This window comes from Protopterus annectens, chromosome 10.part0 (assembly GCF_019279795.1).
Source record: "Protopterus annectens isolate FY-2018-M chromosome 10.part0, PAN1.0, whole genome shotgun sequence".
In the NCBI taxonomy this organism is placed as follows: domain Eukaryota; kingdom Metazoa; phylum Chordata; order Ceratodontiformes; family Protopteridae; genus Protopterus; species Protopterus annectens.
The window spans coordinates 833107215-833125754 of record NC_056744.1 but is presented as its reverse complement, the minus strand read 5'-3'; positions in this window follow the sequence as shown (position 1 = coordinate 833125754).

The following is an 18540-nucleotide window of genomic DNA, read 5'->3' as shown; positions in this document are numbered from 1 at the left end:
GATGTCTTCCCTTCTTGGGATTTTACTCTTTTCTGTACTAGTTTCTTCCTTCTATTGTATAGCTGGTTTATGGCAGGGGTCCATCAGACTGGTTTCCTTTTTTTGGAGGAGTGAGTCTTGGTTTTGTTTAGGATAGCACGATCCAAGTCATCACATCTTTTACTTGTAGACAACAACTTTCAATCACAAAAGGTGTATCCAATCAAAAAGAGCACTGTCTGCTCAGAGAGGATACTAGCATTTGTGGTATTTAATGAACTCTGTGTTAAAGAAGGACATGTAACAGGATGGTAAAAACTGGGATCAATCTCTTGCATTCCTCCTGTTTGTCTAGGTTTAATATCGTCAAGTCTTATGGGTTTCTAATTCCATGATGAGAATGGACCCCATTCCTAGGTCAGAGTACAATTATGAACTTAGCATCATTTCAGTCTTTGATTTTATCCAAAAAAAAGCTGTTCTCAGCACCCGCAATGTGCCCAGAATTAACTCTTTCTGTAATGCATATGGAGTTGTACATAATTGTAGCACATCTAAACAGGACTGTAAATTATTTTTTTATTAGGCCTGTTGCTCCTACTACTATTAAAACTGTCTAGGTATCTTTCTTCCAAATTGTTCTTGTTTCTGCCTGCAAATCCTGGTATTTTATGACTTTGTATCTCTCTGTGCATAATACACTATAATCAATGGGTGTATCAATTTCAATGATCAATGCTACTTTTGTCCTTCTTCACGGACTACTACACCAGGTTTTCTTGCATCTATTTTTGAACTGCTGGTAATGGGTAAACCCATGTGATACAAACTTCATTCTTTACAATGTTTTCTGGTTCATGTTTCTAATGCTACTCAGCTACTTCTACATTGCAGCATTTACACAATCCCCAATGCAACAGTCTTGCCACGTTATAGTACCTTTCACTATACAGGTCCACTGCCACAAATGTATCACACCCAGCAACAAGATATGTGACAGTTTCCAGTTATTTATTTATTTTTTTTTACTGAACCTGCATTTGTCTGTTTCTCCCACATGCACATTGGACTTTGTAAACTAACATGCACATAGTCCCCTACCCTTTGCCACCATTATTAGCCTTTTATCTTTTGGTTTCAATTCACCGCTCATTAACCATTCATGCATAAAAATCTTGGTCAACATGATAAATTCCAGGAGATCTCTGTACTTGGCACTATATTTTATTTTCTTTCCTTCTCATCTGATCTTTTTCCTTACATTCTTTTTGTTTCATTGGTAGTCAGTCAGTCAGTTGATGTCTAACCCAGCCACTGGGGATGCACAAGCCAGTGCATTTCTCTGTGCTGGTCCCAATCCCAGATAAATGGGGAGGGTTGCATCAGGAAGGGCATCCGGCGTAAAACTTAGCCAAATTATTCATGTGGACACCAGTTAATATTTACATACCAGATCGATCGAGGCCCGGGAGAGAGGAGAAAGGCTAGGACTGTGGTAGTGAGGGTCAGAACTTTGAATATTGGCAGTATGACTGGTATAGGGAGAGAGCTAGCCGATATGATGGACAGAAGGAAAGTTGGTATATTGTGTGTGCAAGAGACCAGATGGAAGGGGAGTAAGGCTAGGTGTACTGGAGGTGGGTTTAAATAGTTTTATCATGGTGTGGATGGGAGGAGAAATGGCGTAGGAGTTATCCTGAAGGAACAGTATGCTAAGAGAGTGTTTTGAAGGTGAAAGAGTGTCGGACAGAGTGATGTTTGTGAAGCTGGAAATTGATGGTGTAATGATGAATGTTGTTAGTGCATATGCTCCACAAGTTGGGTGTGCGATGGAACAGAAAGAAAACTTTTTGGAGCGATTTGGATGAAGTCATGATGACTGTACCCAAGGGTGAGACAGTAGTGATTGGAGCAGATTTCAATGGGCATGTTGGTGAAGGGAACAGAGGGGATGAGAAAGTGATGGGCAGGTATGGTGTTAAACAAAGGAATGCAGGTCAGATAGTGGATTTTGTGAAAAGGATGGACATGGCTGTGGAGAATACGTATTTTAACAAGCGGGAGGAACATAGGGTGACATACAAGAGTGGAGGAAGATGCACACAGATGGATTACATCTTATGTAGGAGGGCCAGTTTGAAGGAGATTGGAGACTGTAAAGTGGTGACCAGGGGAAAGTGTACTTAGGCAGCATAGGATGGTGGTTTGTAAGACGATGTTGGTGATCAAGAAGAGGAGGAGTGTTATTGCAGCACCAAGGATCAAATGGTGGAAATTGAAAAAGGGTAATTGTGAGGTGGAGTTCAGGGAAGAGTTAAGAAAGGCACTGGGTGGCAATGAAGAGTTACCGAATAGCTGGGTAACTACAGCAGAGCTAGTAAGGAAGATGGCTAGAAAGGTGCTTGGTATGACATCTGGACAGAGGAAGGACAAGGAGACATGGTGGTGGAATGAGGAAGTACAGGAGAGTATACAGAGAAAGAGGTTGGCAAAGAAGAAGTGAGGTTGGCAAAGAAGAAGTGGATTGTCAGAGACATGACAGGAGTATAAGGAGATGAGGTGCATGGCAAAGAAAGAGAAATGGCGAAGGCTAAGGATAAGGCATATGAAGAGTTGTATGAAAGGTTGACACTAAAGAAGGGAGAAAAAGGACCTGTACCCATTGGTTAAATCGAGGGACCGAGCTAGGAAAGATGTGCAGCAGGTAAAGGTGATGAAGGATAATGAGGGAAACATACTTACAAGTGAGGAGAGTGTGTTGAGCAGATGGAAAAAGACTACTTTGAGGTGTTGATGAATGAAGAGAATGAGAGGGAGAGAAGGTTGGATGATGTGGGGATAGTGAATCATGAAGTGCAATGATTAGCAAGGAGGAAGTAAAGATCGCTATGAAGAGGATGAAGAATGGAAAGGCTGTTGGTCCAGATGACATACGTGTGGAAGCATGGAGGTGTTTAGGTGAAATGGCAGTAGCATTTTTAACCCAGATTGTTTAATGAAATTTTGGTAAGTGAGAGGATGCCCGAGGAATGCAGAAAAAGTGTTTTGGTACTGATTTTTAAGAATAAGGGTGATGTGCAGAGCTGTAGTAACTACAGAGGGATTAAACTGATCAGTCACAGCATGAAGTTATGGGAAGAGTAGTGGAAGCTAGGTTAAGAAGGGACATGATTATTAGTGATAAGCAGTATGGTTTCATGCCGGGAAAGAGCACTACAGATGCAATGTTTGCTCAGAGTGTTGATGAAGAAGTACAGAAGGTCAGAAGGAGTTGCATTATGTTTTTGTAGATTTAGAGAAAGCATACGACAGGGTGCCTAGAGACGAGTTGTGGTATTGTATAAGGAAGTCAAGAGTGTCAGAGAAGTATGTAAGAGTGGTACAGGATATGTAAGAGGGTAGTGTGACAGTGGTGAGGTCTGCGGTGGGAGTGACAGATGCGTTTAAGGTGGAGGTGGGATTACATCAAGGATCAGCTCTGAGCCATTTATTTGCAATGGTGATGGACAGGTTGACAGACGAGATCAGACAGGAGTCCCCGTGGACTATGATGTTTGCAGATGACATTATGATCTGTAGGGAACAGGTGGAGGAGACCCTAGAGAGAAGAAGAATGAAGGTCAGCAGGACTAAGACAGAATATATGTGTGTGTGAATGACAGGGAGGATAGAGGAATGGTGAGGATGCAAGGAGCACAGGTGGCGAAGATGGAGTGTGTGGAGAAGAGCGTCAGGAGTGATTTGTGACAGACTAGTAACAGTAAGAGTGAAAGGGAAGGTCTACAAGAGGGTAGTGAGACCAGCTATGTTATATGGGTTGGAGACAGTGGCATTGACAAAAAGGCACTAGTTAGAGCTGGATGTGGCAGAGTTAAAGATGTTAAGATTTGCACTGGGTGTGACTAGGGTGGACAGGATTAGGAATAAGTATATTAGAGGGTCAGCCCAGGTTGGAAGGTTTGGAGACAAAGCCAGAGAGGCAAGGTTACAGTGGTTTGGACATGTGCTGAGGAAGGATGCCGAGTATATTGGGAAAAAGATGCCAAGGATGAAGCTACCAGGTAACAGAAAAAGAGGAAGGCCTAAGATAAGGTTTATGGATGTGGTGAGAGGACATGCAGGTGGTTGGTGTGACAGAGCAAGATGCAGAGGACAGGAAGAAATGATAACAGATGATCTGCTGTGGCGACCCCTAACGGGAACAGCTGAAAGATGATGACTATTCAGTTGATGTCTGATTTTTGTCCAATTCTGGTTTGATTTCCATTCTGCTAAACTAAGCAAAGATGTCATCTTACACTTCCTTTCCTCACATTTTAAAACTTTCATTATGTTTGTTATCTGGTGAGATCAGCAGATGTGTATCCAGTCTCATGAGTGCAGATCTATACACAAATTTTGAGGAGACCCCTAACCTCCTTCAGAGGGGGAAATATATAATCTTGGTGTACACAGATTTTAATATATCATTTGAAAAGCACAAAGTATTTTTCTAGTTTTCCTGTCCAACTGATCCAATACTTTTATTGCCAATCACCCCAAAACTATAAATTAGAACAGGAAGAGAAAACTGGTTTATAGCTTGGCCTTCATTCCTAGATGGTATAGCAGTATTACTTTTAGACTTCTGAAGTATTCAAGTGAGTTTTTCTCACTTGTTCATTTTTTTATTGTGGATCCTTCATATATTCCCAAATATTTATACACTCCCGCCTGCTCGGGTTCTTTTATATCGTATTCCTGCCCCAGATTAATGTTTTCTTGGTGCTGCAGCTTTCCTGTTTTAAATGTTGGTCTTGATTAAATGTGCAAAAGCAAGAGATATTCTTGTATCATCGGAGAAGGTTTTAATCATTTGTAGTTGTGTTTTCAGTCCTTATCTGATGAAGTAAAACAAAACTTAACTCATCCACAAAAAGTAGATGAGATGTCTTTAAACAAGGTTGGTTTCTGACAGCCAAATTGTAAACATAGCCTAATCTGTTTAGTAAATAGCTTAATGGGTTAAGGGCAAGACAAAACAGCAGAGGTGACAGAGAATTACCCTGAAATATCCCTCTCTGAATTTTTACTCCTGGCATAATAAATTTGCCTTTTGTCATGACTCAACTGCAAAGTGGTTTGCCACTGTTGCATGATCACTGTAATATAACTGATCAATGCAGGGTGTATCTTATATGTATGCAACTACTCCTTTATCCATAAATGTGGAATGCTGTCAATTTGTTTTTGTAATCTATCCATGCCATACTTTGATTCTTTCCCCTTTAACAATTCTCTATTATGTCTTGAGTTAGCAACACATGGCCCTTTGTTCAATATGACTTTCTTTTGTTACCCATTTTAGTGCCATAACTGACTTTTTCCTGAAAAAACTCAGTCTGCATCAATTATTGTACATAGTTTGTATACTGTCCGAAAGCAAGTCATTGGTCTATAGTTTTTAGGATGGCTTCCAGGTTCACTCTTAAGGAACAGTATCATTTTTCCAGTTTTTAACCAGTTCGGTCTGTTCCATATGTACATACAAGTAATTCTTGCCCAGGGCTAAATCTTTGTGCAACACTGTTCATGGGATCAGAGGATCATACGAAGTTACTAGGTTACTGGCCCGAAATGCCCTTACAAGCCTAGCCAAGAATTAACCCATGTTCCAACAAGTCAGCACCCTATGCCACTGTCCATCAGGGACACAGGTGGAATGATAGGGGTGTATTTTCTATTCCCCATCCAGTTGGTGCTTAAAAAGGTTTAATGAGGTACTCTGCTTTACGTGGAGGGGGAATCTATTCCACAAAAAAGGGGAGTCTCTGGGACACCATCTGTCCCGCTAACAAGTCCTACTGACGTCACAGACCAGGTTGTGGTCCCACGTGCAGGTTACTCGAGTGGAGCTTGACTTGCAGATATGCAGCAGTTCCATCAGGGTATGCAGCAGTTCCATCAGGGTGGGGTCTGAGATTGCTTTGCATGTCAGATGGAGGTAACCTCTGATGAGTCTGTAGGAGACTGAGTAGTGGGACAGAGTTTTAGCCTGTGTAGGATAGAGGTTTGAGGTCCAGGATTCTCCAGGTGAGGAACCTCTGTGGTCTCTCTCCAGGTGCTTCATGTGCTTTGTGAGGTACATACTGAAAGGGGTATTGTACTCAACAATGGGTCTTATAAAGGGAAGAATACAGGGGATGTTATGACCACTTTGTCCCTAGATGAGATACCCTTACTAAAGAGGTGGGCCATGTAGAATGCTTTCTGTACAACAGAGACAATATGGTGGTCAAAAGTCAGTTTTCTATCAAGGTGCCCAATTCCCTAACCACTGATTGCGTGCTTTGTACCTTATTATCATTGTGATAATTTGTGGGGACGTCACTCTCCCCAAAAGAGATGACACATTTTTTGGCATTCAGTTTGAGGCCATGTTTCTGGCACCAGTCATTTGTTTGGGTTAGAACCTCTTGGAGGATGTCCACATCACTAGGGGAATTGATGACGGCACCCAGCTTGCAGTCATCTGCAAACCTAGTCAAACTGTGTGGGATAAAATGTCTGGAGGTTGCCAATGTCCTTGTTAATGACTTCCATAATAATCCAACTCCATGGCCTTGCAGATCAGGCTAGTTAGGCTGATGGGTCTATAAAATTTCCTGGATTGGGGAATGCTCCACCTTTGTGCAAAGAGATGACAGTAGCTGTCCTCCACTCGGCTAGGACAAGCCGGTATTCAGGCTTTGGTTGAATAGGATGCCTAATGGCGCTGAAAGTTCCTGCCTGAATTCATGTAGGATGCAGCCTGGAATGTTATCCCGTCCAATGGAGGCTGTGTTTTTTTGCCTTTGAGAGGGCAGTGATGACTTGCTCCCTAGAGTTAAGGGGAAAGGGGAAGATACTGGGGATGTCCTGTTTTACTGATGGGGGGGGGACAGAGGAGTGAAGTTAGCATATCTGGGTGCTTCCCTTGAAATTGCGGACATATGTGAAGGTCTTATGATTGTCTTTAGTAGATGTGGCCATTTTGGACTCAAAGTTTGCTTTGGAGGATTACACTAGTGCTCCTATTTGCTTGCTCAGGCTAAGGACAGATTGCTTCAAATTAGACACCTGCTCCTTTATGCTTTTAGCCAGAAGTTAGGCACTGTGTCTATGCCTGGGGTTTTCCAGTTAGATGAGTTTCCCCGATCTGTATGGCCCTTACTTCATCCCATTTCATATGTTCTACATTAAAGCACCTTACAATTTATTTTAATTCTTCTAGCCACTCAGCACCTTTATATTCAACAGGGTCTTACTTCCCCAAAATGTGCCTCTCTCATATTTTTGGTGGTGTTTCTATTCCTTTTGTTTTGTTTCCCAATTTTCTATAAAATCTTTTTGGCCATCCATATATTGCTTATTTTGTACTTTTCCTTTATATTTTTCTGCATACCTTCCAAGTTTTTTTTTTCTGCCCAAGCTGATATTTTTAGTTTATTATTGGCAACAGTATAGGATAAATCTTGATCTGCTTTGATACTATGCATTGCTTTTATAAATGTCTATCAAAGCATTGTTGATGATCTGTTCCCTTTTCTCGATTCCTCTATTCTTCCCCATCATAATCGCTTTACAGTTTTCTCTGTCTGAGGATTATATGGTACCATTTTACTCGCTCCCTTCCTTTCCTTTGTTCCTCTGTCTTTTTGTGGTAACACTTGATATGTTATTAGGTTAGCTGCTCAGAAATATATTCTTCTTATTTCTGTTATACCACGAGCTTTTCTTAATCGTCCAGATTATTGTGCTCATCTGCTTTGTCAACCTAACATTCCAGGTATTATTTACTTTCTGTAATATACTTCTTTCATCTCCATCTTACTGGGTCTATCCATTTCTATTAATCAAGCAAGTATTCCTATAAATCAATAATTTTCTTCGAGATTGACAGCATCCTCTTTGCTCTCAGTTTCCTGTGAGTAATCTACAAAAAGTTCCAGAAAATCTTTCCGTGCTATATCCTCTTCAGATGCACCCTTCTTCAATTGTTGCTTTTTCATATGGGGACCCATTGGTCCACTCTGCAACATTATCTGCAATGCTGCCACTATTCCCTGCTCCTTCCATTGCTGTGCCATCTTCAGCTGGACAGGACATTCGTACCAGTCTCCTATAAAAGGCTCCAGAGTAAGATCAAGTTCCAAATTTTCTTCAGATGCCTCCTGCTCCACCTGTTACTCCTTAATCTGATGACCCACAATTTGATCATGCTGCAACACTGCCTTTATCGGATTCTTCACACTAAAATCCTTCACTTGGCAGAATCGAGAACTTCAAATTCTATTTAATTTCTGCCTTATGTATTATGAAATGTTGTATATCTGAGTGCTTTTGTCTATATTTCTCTTCAAAAAGGTTTGTAGCTGCTTTTTGTATTGGATTACCTTAGTTTTCTCTTTTGCAAAACATATTCATATTGCACCATACCAGATTTCTTTTTTTTTTTCATGTCCACGTATCTTTTTTATACCTTTTAAAAATCTCAGTTTTTTTTTTCTTTATATTTCCCCCCATCCTCTGTCGCATCTATTTCCATGTGATCCAGAGTTCTTTCTTCTATGTAATGCTTTTCATAAATCTGTTGTATTAGTGAATGCAAATTTCTCTTTGAAGCCTTAACATTTTTTCTTGTGCAAGTATTTTTCTTTCCTTTACATTTCTCTATCAATCTTTCTGTCTTATGTCAGAAATTCTGGGCTTCTTGAGTAATAGTAACAATACAGAATTTCTTTCTTATCCTCAATATTCCACTTTGCCTCCTTTATGGCCCGTCAGTTTTTGTAATTTTTTGTGAACTACAACTTCCTTGTACAAGGGGGGCCAACATCCTACCCCCCCCCCCCGTGCCTGGCCTAATCCTGTTGTAGGAATATTTCTGTGCTCCGAGGATTCTACCCAGTCTTTATTCAGTCCTGGCACCAATGTGTACACCAGGATTGGGCACATTTTTTATCCTAGGACCTATGCACCCAACTGTCTTTTTTTACCTACCTTTCTCCATGATATATACTACATAAAGTACAGTCTATATATCAGCGTAGTCTTGGTGAGATTTTGTAAAAACATGTTCCACCATGTGAAGGTACTCACAAAGACTTGGATTAATTTAGTTCTGACTATACTACTCTCTTGCTGATTTCATCTCTCCACTCATACCACTTTGCTATAATACAGATGCCATGTTTCAACTGGAATGTCATCATCTCGGAGTTACTACACAGCAGGCAGCCCAAAAGCAAGACAGGAAAGTGTTCTTAAAGTAAGAAGTTTCTTTTCTGTGCTAACTAGTAGAACAGATTTAATACATTCTCATACTGAAACTTTGACTGGCAAGAAGGTGAACCTCAAACAATATAGGACTAATGGAGACAGAAAGAAAAACAATAAATTAAGTAAAAATTTACGCTTAATCGTGGAGTTTCTGACGAGTCCCAAAGTGAATGGAACAATCTGTGTTAGCCTCCAAGCCAGACATCTTCACAAGATTTTGTAATGAGACTTAGCATCCAATGCTCAAGTGAAATGAGCATATAAACAGGGTAAGCAAAGCAAGGATTATCACCACAGGAATTTTACCAAGAGGTACTGAACGATTCCCATCACCTGCAAAGACAGAAAGAAGATAGAAAAATGAGAAGACTTTCACAGGTGGAAACTATCTCACCCTTTGGACTTCACTGAGCCCCTTCCACTTTTCAAAGGCTCAAGGCTAGACATCAGAAACCTCAAACTATGTACTTAGCTGCATACCTTGATGAAATTCATTCATATGACTGAGAATCACATTTAGCCAAATTACAACCTGTGCTGGACTCTGACACATTCTTCTGCCACAACAGAATCCAGATATTTGGGATGTTTTATTGGGACAGGGGTAATTAGGCCCAAAACACAGCAGACACAGTCAAGAAATGTCCAGTATCTTGTACCAAACTTACAGTGAAAACTTTCTTGGGCTGGCAGTCTACTGCAGAGAGTTCATACTCAACTGTTGTTGCTATAACCTATCCTCTAATAGACCTTACAAAAAGATAAGGCCTCATCCAAATATGGTGAATAACAGCAACAGATGGAACTTTTAATGATATGAAAATTATTTTGTGTTCAAAGCCAGTCTAATTTAACCTGTTGTAAAAACCCTTCACTTGAATACAGGGATGCATATGACATAAGTTTATGTAGAACATTTGACTTATGTTACGCAATCAAACTGTAGGTTGAAAGACAACTTCTGAACATCATTCAAAAATAACATCTAAAGGCCTGAGTAATGCTATAGAGAAACATGCATGACAATGGAGCAGTGCATTTATATTTAGAGTTACTGGGAAACAGTGATGGTATAAGAGGTGAGTGATGGTATAACAGGTGAGGTTATTACATCTCTGACAGATACTGGGAACATTACTGGATCACACCGCTTCAGGCTGAGCACTACTGTTAGCATCAAACCAATTTTAAACCATAAATAAACATAAAAATGACTAATTTGTGTTTAATAAATATTAATTAGGTTATGTCTTCTACCCCTAAATTTTCTATCATTTGCTCACTTTTTATTTTATTTATTTTACATTTGTTGATAGTCCGACTGGATACATGTCCATTTTCAGCGGAAGCCTGGGGAGAAAAGCACCAAGTTACATGTAAAAACAAAGCACTTATGAGACATGGATATATACAAAGTATGTACAATGTAGTCCTCAAGAAGGGACTCAAGATTGACAGTGTTTATGATCTACATAGCTATTAGGGTACAAACACTGGATATACGCAAAGTTACATATACAGCAAAATACAGCAAAAATGGATGTTTACATAGATAAAAAAAAAACACTAATTGAGTCAAGCATATTTACAAGATGTGTACAATGCAGTCATCAAGAAGAGAGTCACAAAATTATTATAATGTACAAAATCTAGAAGTTTATAACAACAGTCCTGAGCAAAAACGGGTAACACAATACTGAATAGAGAAAGGTGGGTAAAATTTGGAGTTAGTCAGGGTTAGTACAGGGACAAAGCCAAGATGTTCTAAGATATTGTTTGAGGCCACTTTTGAAGAGGTTTAGAGAGGGTTCCAGAGTAAGGTTAGCTGGGAGTGAATTCCAGGTATTACCAATGAAGTTGGCAAACGGGAGTCTCCAGCTGAATTAGAAGCTTTGTGAGTTTAGACCAATAATTTGCTGGATGATCTAAGTGGCCTGGGATTATTATATGGTTTTATACTTGCAAGTGCTGGAGTATTTTCTGGTTTATAGAGAATTTTGTGGGCAACAATGAGCTAACTGAACTGTATTAAGCTAGGTAATTCGAGCCAACCTAGGAGATTAAGGTTTTTGGCAGTGATGGATCCTATACGAGGAGCCAGTGGTGAATCTGGCGATATGGTTATAACAGCGAGCGAGTTTGTTTAGTTCCATTTTGTTCAAGTTAGACAGAATGGGGAAGGCATATTGAAGGGTAGAGAGTAGATGGGAGTGGGTGATTTCAGTCCTAGCTAATAGGGTTAGGAAGGATTTATTTCTATATAGTGACCCAAACTTCTTATTAATGGTTTTGATAGTTTTGTTGACGTGCAAATCAAATTTGAGGTCATTATCAACCATTACCCCCCAAGAACTTGGTACGGGCGTCAGGGATGATAGAGGAGCCATTGTTGGATGTTGTGGAGAAGGAGAGAGGGATGGACCTACTAAATGGGGTGAAGAGAAGTAATTTAGTTTTGTTGGTGTTCAGAAGCAGGCAGTGATTAGGGAGCCAGTTTTTAACTGTGTAAAATGTATTCTGGGTTAAGGTTTGCAAATCGGACAGGGAGGAAGCTGTACAGATCAGAGTCAAATAGTCAGCGTTTTGGATACAGGTTGCTTCAGGGGTGGCAGAGTGGTGGTTATTGATGAAGACAGAAAAAAGTAGGGGACCTAAGATAGAGCTCTGAGGGACTCCAAGGGTCTATAGTAGATAAAATAACTTTTGAAAGTTCGATTGTCATATGGTTGACACCATATGATCAAACTTTCAAAAGTTCGAATATCTAATAAAAAAAATAAATAAATAATAAAGTACACAAAACACCTACCCAAGCATTTTAAGGGAGGCAAGCCCCCCTGCACCACCCACATGGGGGTCTGTGCCTCCCACACCCCCTGTTCTTTAAAATATACCAAGTCCGAGATCACACTATAGTGCAGAAAAGGGAAGTTTTCCCATTCCACATTGTACAGAGATCTCTGTTACAACGTTCTAACATTCAAAAATCCGATCATATGGTGTCAAATCATATGAATTTTGAATGTTTGAACATTCAATATAGACCCGAGAGGTAACAGGATGGATAGTTTGTCCTGCCATAAAACAGCATGTTGTCTATCACTTAGGATAGGAACCATTGAATACCATGGTTATCCACAGAAATGACTTTCAGTGTTTGGATAAGTAATTGGTGGTCGAAGGCCTTTGATAGGTCAAGAAAGAGGGCTGAGGATATCTTGTTATTGTTCTGGTTTTGGTGAATAACACTGGTGAAAGAAAGAATGGCAGAGGAGGTTCTGTGATGTGGCCTAAAGCCATGCTAGCAGTTGGCCAGCAAATTGTTCTGGGTGAGATAGTGCACAAGTTGCTTATGGGTGCACTTCTCCATTATTTTGGCTAGTGGTGAAAGAATGGGTATGGGTCTATAATTGGATAGTTCTGTTGAACTTCCACCTTTGTGAAGTGGGATGATATGGGATACTTTTCAGATGGATGGGATAGTACCCTCCATTAGGGTCCTATTGATCAGGACTGCAATGGGGTAAGCTATGGCATCTGCAGCTTTTTGTAATTACTCTGCTAGGAGGAGGTCGGCTGATCTGGTGGTTGGTTTTAATTTTTTGATTAGTGCTCGAATAAGGTCAGTAGAAACTGTTTGGAAGTTGAAGGAGGGATAAATAGCGGGGGTGGTTAACAGTGTTAGTAAGTTTGTTTGCTAGGGACTGGATTGTTTCCATGAAAATATTGTTAAAGGTATTATCAATATTCTCAGGGGATTTCTGGGTGGCATTAGATGGGGTCGGAGTGGTAGATTGCCCTGGATGAAGAATTTGATTTATACTTGCCGAGAACTTTTGGGGATTTTTGGGGAGGGGGGGTTGTAGGGGGTTATTGTAGTAGTTTTTTTTTGTCAAGTAGATTGGATTTTTTGTGTAGTTTTTAAGCTTTTGGTAACTCAGGCAGTCTGAGGGGGCTTTTGGTTGCACATCAGTTGTGCCAAGCATTATTCCTAAGTTTGACTTTTGGTTTGGTTTCCTTAGAAAGCCAGGGTGCTGTATTAGACTTAGTTCTAATGGTACAAGCAGGAGCATAAGAGTCAAGAATGGTCAGGAATTTGGCGTTAAAGTATGCTACAGCCTGTTCTGGTGGCAGACGTTTTAGGACTGACAAGTTGACCGAGCTCATTTTGGAAGTTAAAAGGGTTGAAGTTTTTATTATTTCTAATAGTTTTGTATTTGGTCTGGTGTGGGTTTCTCTGCCTTATACTTAATAACGTAAGTTAAGAGTGATCATTAAAGTCATCAGGGAGGGTGCTCAATTTATATAAATGGGGGTGACTGTTAATAAGTATCCAATCCAAGATACTTTCTCGGTTAGTGGGTTTATTAAGCCTAATGGGAGTAATTATTTTTGTTTGAAGCCAAAGAGATTTATATAGGTGACAGGGGATTCAGCTGAGTAGGTGTGCCAGTCAATGTTAAAGTCTCCAAGAATGACAGTTTCTTGGGGGTAGGTAGTGAATATCCAAAGGAGAATGTCTTCTAGAGTGCCTATGTTATTGCCTGGGGGAATGTATACACAGATAATACTCAAACTTTTAACCTATTTAGTCGGGTATGTTGGTATGTTACTGTAACAGTACTATAGAAATGTTCCTGTATTCAAAATGTTTTACCTGTCTGACATTATCTGTATTGTATATGGTCAAGATTTCTGTCTTGCAAATTGTCTTAATGTGGAGCTTTTCTTCGCTGGCCTCCGCTGAAAACTAACATATATCCAGTCGGACTATCCCGGTCAACAAATGTAAAATAAATAAAAAATAAAAATAGTGTGGATTTCTGCATTATTGAATAGGTGTGTTTGTATGGAGTCCCTGGTAACATGCAATGTGTTTTTGTAAAGAATTGCTATCCCACCCCCTTCTTTGCAGTACGGTCTAATCGATGCATATTATATCTTGGTGGTAGTATTTCATTATCCTCTATAGAAGGTTTTAGCCAAGTTTCTGTGAGACACATTATATTGGGGGAGTGGACTGCTAGAGGGCATGCAAGTTATGAATATTATGCTATTTATATGCTCTGATACCCTTTAACTAGCATTTGTAAAATCTGAAGCAGCACCATTTCTAGGTGTGAAAGTTTGTGCATATTACTAAAACATGTGTCTAACATTTCCTAAACCAGATTTTGTTAGTGCCACTGCTGACTTTGTTGCAGTTCAGGATTTATTAGTTTGAGATGCACAGCTTTCAGAGAAGGGAGGACAGCATAATGGTTAAGGTGTTTACCTTACAGCCACAAGGTGCAGGGTTCGATTTTCACATGGGGTAACTGGCTAGGCTTATAGCCCACAAGGTCAGTTAGCTTAGTACTAATCTATGAATCTATGAGATGTACTGCTGTTGGAAATACTCAAGAAATAACAAGGACCTGTATGTGGGTATACTAAGAGCTGCATGACTGCCTGACTTAAGCTGAAGTAGAAAAGCTGCAGACTGCCAGAAACTGATGTTTTTCAGTGAGCCCAAGCTGAACAATTTGTAAGCAGTAATTATACACAGCATGAATATACAGACTAAGATAAAAGTGAACTTCAAATTGAATTTATTCACTGTAAAGAAAATGCACTTGAACCAGAAAGACCATCTCTAGTATGCATGTAGTGACAACTTTTTTCAGTGCATTACACATCAGAAGCAAATATACACATATTCCAGTGAAAGGAATGTTTTCTTCACTGGAAACATATGATGAGAAAACAATGCATTAGAGCCATAAAGTGGTTAGACTTAATTAAGCATAAAATTGTACTTAAATCCCTAAGGGTAGCTGCAAGTCTTGGGTGCATTTGTAAAGAACTGCTTTAATATAATTCCCCAAAAGCTTAAGAACTCTCTCTCAAAGTGAGACTGGCATATGGCCTTTTACACACAAGTGCAGAATGCAGTATTTTACAAATACGAAAAGTAATATCATGGAATGTCACGTTATACTCAGTTTCTATTAGCAGGAGGCATTCTACTTCTATTGAAGCATGGAACAGCATATGTTCAAATATATCTGTACTGATTTGCCATACGGGAATTGGCCATGACAAAAATTCCATGTATTTGGCTAGACTGGTGGCAATGTCATAAAGTCTAATTCAGAAGCAAGCTGTAGTTATTTCCCAAAGGGAAGAATTGCAATTCTACATGCATTTTCTACTTAAAAAGTCATAGTTTAATTCTCAATAAGTATTAAGAACTTTGAGGGAGGGGGGACCGATGCATGATATTTTATACAAAAGAAATGAAGCAGCATTTCACTGTCAGTATCTGTCATGTCACATTATACTCTACTTCTATTATGGTTTGGTGTACAACATCTTTTTTTCAATGTGAGGAATGAAGAACATTTGTAGAATACAGCTATACTGAGCTGTCAGGACGCAAGAAAAAAATCCTAAACATTTCTTCTAAATGAGAAAGTTTTCTGTCACTAGATTTATACTTGTGTCCTCAAGACAGACTCGTGTGGCGACACACAGTTTTGTATCATCTTTGCATCGAAAAATCAATAAGGAACTGCAATATGTAACTGGAAGTTATTAATGATCATATAATCTGCAAGGTTAATTAGTCTAATGACAATGATTGCCTTGCCAAATGCCCACAATTAGGCTTTACCTCCTTCCTCAAGAAGGGAAGTACAGTCAATTTATGGTAAATTTGAGGGAATCAATCCAGTCATCCAGGTTATGCTTAAATGAAAATAGTGAACTGCATTATTTGCAGTGGAAGTTTTTTTCCAAAGATGACAGAAATGCTGAGTGAATCCATCTCACCAACATGTTGTATTTATTTGCTGATGAAGATTTAGATCTCTGGTTCTACTGTTAGCTGTTCAGTTTGGCTTACTGAAAAAGAAAGCGGTCTAGCATCAAATGACCTCTAATGACATAGCAAGCAAGGCAAAGATCACCCCTCAGGAGGTTTATAAAAGTGTGTGCAGAAAAGACTTTTGGCCTGTCCTGGTAACTCAGTTTCCTGGGACCAGAGATATTCTTGGTTAAGAACCTCGGGGGGGGGGGGGGTGAGTTTTTGGACGTGTATAGTGAGTTACATACCAATGGGAGTATTCTATTCTACCAAAGGTCTGACTAGTGCTTAATATAAGGGAACTATAACTTCCTTGGATCTAGACAAAATATATTTGGCAATTAACTGCAATATACAGAATGATTTCCTAACTACAGTTGCTGTATGGTGATCAAAGGAGAGGGAACTAGCTATCCAGGTGCCTAGAACTCTAACTACATTTTCTCTTAATAATGGAATGCTATCAATACTCTAAGTAATAGGTAATTGTTTTCCAAAGGAAACAATATTAAATATTTTAGTATTCAAATGTAAGCCATTATCCTTACACTAATCATTAGCGAAAGTAAGCTCTTTTTGAAGGGTACAAATACCTGTGGGGGTTTTAACGACACCATTGAGTTTACAGACTTCAGCAAATTTGGTGAACCAGAGGTCCTGGTTCTCATTTTCAAGGTCAGAAAAACAGATCCCAAACAGAAGTGAAACAAGCACAGATACCCAAGGGACTCAACTGGTTATCTTAATATCTGAAGGGGTACCGGACACATGGACAATATGTGTTCTACCTTTCAATCAGAGGGCAATCAATCTCATCAGATAAGGGAAATGTTTAAGGCAGATAGCATCCTTACAATTCTGACAAGTGGTATGGTATCAAATGCATTGGCCAGATCAAGATAAACTGTTTGACCTGTATGACCACTGTCAACCGCTTGGGTGTTCTTCTCAAAGACATTAGCAGCATTTAAAAGACATGTGCTACCCTTGTTGGGGGTCAGGTTTAAAGAGATTCTTTATATCATAATTGATGAGATCAACTCTGATATGATCCATGGCTTTACACATAAGACTCACAAGACTGAGGGGTCTATAACTTCCAGGGTTTATGTTAAGGCCACCCATGTAGAGGGGCATCACCACAATGGTGTGCCAGGATTCAGTAACATACATTCTGCCTAAGCTTAAGCAAGTTATGGAGAGATTTGGCAAGAGCACATTTGACACAGTCTATCAAACAGCCAGTACATAGTGTTAGGACCCATTGTGGACACGTTCTAAACACCTTAAGAACCTGTTCCTTGGTGATGACAGGGGCATGAAGGATTCAGGGAAGAGTGGTATTGGGTAAATGGGTTTCAAGTACCAAGTTAGCAGAAGAATTATTTGTTAGTATATCTGTGATGTCTCATTATTACTATTACAGAAATGTTCAGAGCAATGTTCAGTGCTATTCATAGCTAAAGGAAGACATCCTTCATTTCTGCCACTAGTCTCCATTCAAGGGTAGCTTTGCTGGTCCTGATAGCACTTTTTCTAAGATTCTTTTATACTGCCTTTATGATGATTTGTTCTCGTCTTAACTGTAAAGACTAATGATTTTTGTTCCCTTGTTAGAATGTTTATGATTATTATGATTATCAGTTGGCCACCAGTGTGTTTTTTCAATTTCGCACTATAAGTGGTTCAAGCTGGCAACATTTATGCATTTGTCTAAGTAGGCATAAAACATTTAGTCTAAATGGCTGCTGATGTAGGGTTTTGGTTACAATATCATGCATAAGTTTGCAGATAACATAATATAATTGTATAAGGTTTGTATTTTTGTAGTCATCAGATAGGAAAACATTAGTTACAGGGGACAGCAGTTCTGACAGCAAATGACACAAGCTGATTGATGGTCCAGATTAACTGATGAAGGACACACTAAGTGGAGCAATTTAAGAATATTTTAGCCTCTGAAAGGCTTGTTGCCTATTTGATCCAGGGAATTATTTTTTACCCAATCAAAATCACTCAGCATGCCCCACATTAGAGATGGAGAAGGTCCAATTAATGGAGGGGTAATTGAAGTTTCCTCGAATTAAGAAGTTGATGTTTCAAGGAATTTTTTTTTAAAACTGCCGGGAATTTTATGTGATCATCTGTGGGCATGGAGGGGAGTTTAGGAACAAGCTAAAATATGGAAGCTTGCTTTGCCTGCTGTGAGCTGATGTTTCAAAGCTTCCCATTTGTGTCTCTACATATCAGTCTGGATGAAATATGGCCCCAGACAAATATGGAGACTCCACTGCAGGCAATGCTTTTCTTATATAGAAACAAAATATCTGTAACAACGCATATACATACAAGTTACAGATGCAGAAGTGTTTCTAACACTCTCAGTTTGTATCAAGACTGTAAAATTATCAAGA